The sequence below is a fragment of the Sinocyclocheilus anshuiensis genome, unplaced genomic scaffold (assembly GCF_001515605.1).
Source record: "Sinocyclocheilus anshuiensis isolate Anshui unplaced genomic scaffold, SAMN03320099.WGS_v1.1 scaffold952, whole genome shotgun sequence".
Lineage (NCBI taxonomy): Eukaryota > Metazoa > Chordata > Actinopteri > Cypriniformes > Cyprinidae > Sinocyclocheilus > Sinocyclocheilus anshuiensis.
The window spans coordinates 810,397-812,169 of record NW_015552656.1 but is presented as its reverse complement, the minus strand read 5'-3'; the positions used below and the strand labels follow the sequence as shown (position 1 = coordinate 812,169).

Sequence of the window (1,773 nt, the reverse complement as noted above, 5' to 3'; positions counted from 1 at the left end):
GATACATCAAGCACATCCTATTTGTTTTCATTTTTTTACAAAAGCACAACGTTTTCTTGATATTGTGAGTGCACACAAATAAAAATAGACCCTTTACAGTTCCGAAAGATGTATTATTCTTACCTTTATGAGCAAAAATGACGGAGTATTTAATTTGTTTCCACTGATGTCCTGAAGCGCGCTTCAGCTTCCACACTCCGCACAAACGATTGGATATGCGCCTAATAGCGCACATTTATCTAGGTTAAATGTTTAAACTAACATTGTGATATGCTTTAAGTATTTTATATCTATAGATTTTATTTTCGGCAAGTCGTAATTACAACATCGTATGACATTGTCTCATGTGATGCTCATAAGTTTCTTCATATTGCATTAGTATCTGACAACACCAAATCAGTAAAAGAATAAAAATTGCACTACGAAAGATCTCCATGATTAGCCTGTTTTTGCACTTCCTGAATGGGTAACCTTAGCACACGAGTGGTTTTGTTTACAATTCTGGTTCACTTGTAAAAAAGGGCAGTGTGAAAGCGCAACACACCAAACAAAAAAAATCTAAATTGCATTTGGTCCGGACCAAAGCAAGTGAACTAGACGACTTTCCTGGTGTGAATACACCCTTAGTTACCAGCCCAGATTTTTTTAATAACTCAAGTCACACTGTTAAAGATATACCAAAAGACAAAACCAAAGTTAGAATGTGAAAAAAATTGTGATTTCATAAATAATCTACATAATACACTAACACAAGCAAGATGCTGATAAAGCCTTATTTGAATCATCCTCTAATGTGTTTTGACTCATTGCAACGACATTTAGTTCTTTCCTCTCAGCTAATGCTCTCCTGAGGTGTCGCCGTTCTGGCAGCACAATCAATTTCTACACGCAGCGCGATTAAACTCAGGGAAATAGTTTATTAGCAGCGCTTCAGAGGGGCCATGAGCCACAATAACGGAGCTAACGCACTGTGCTACAAAATATCCCTCAGTGCCGCTCCAATCTATGGCAATCTGTGCTAATGTACTCTGAAAACAAAACAAAAAACAATACTGTTATAAGGAACAGTAAGAATAATATATAATAGGGAGGATGGCATAGACTTGTTTAAAGATCTGGGCGGGCAAGAACCAAGAGGAAAGAACCTACTGTAAGTTTCTTTGGATAAGCATCTTTTAATCCCTTTTTGTTGTTGTTTGATGCCACAGACCCCCCCAAATGTGACGATCCCGTTGCGAGGGAACCCCATAAAAAATAAATGCATCTATATAATTTAATGTTATAAAGATCTATTACTATAGCTGTAAAAGTGTATCTGGAAAATACTTACTTTCTATTAATTTGATGATTTTTTCCCCCCACCATTTTGACTGAAATGTTACATTTATAAATCTACAGAAACAGAAAATGATGGTTGTGAACGAATATTTGCAATCGATCAGACGATTTCCAACAAGCCTTTTGAAAAGGAAAATTAAACAGTCATAATAATAAATGTTAAATTTGTACTTACTCTGTTTATTTATTTGTTTGTTTGTATAAAATGTATTTATGTTTATTTATTCATTATTTATTTATTTACTTAGTTAACTTTTACTTTATAAATAAATGTATTTATTTATTTTAGTTATTTATATCAACTGTGTTTGTTTATTTATTCATTATTTACATTTATATTATAAATAAATGTATTTATTTATTTGTACTACATAATATTCATTTGCTTGTTAAATATTTATTTATTTTACATTTGTTTACACTATTTGTCACTTT

At 32.5% G+C, this 1,773-nt stretch overlaps 1 protein-coding gene across 1 annotated transcript in view; it reads right to left on the bottom strand.

The window, feature by feature from the left end:
- The window catches only part of LOC107667272 (galactose-1-phosphate uridylyltransferase-like), a 122,684-nt gene that overhangs the window by 115,048 nt on the left and 5,863 nt on the right, over positions 1-1,773 (bottom strand). The gene's annotated exons all lie outside the window — the stretch shown is intronic.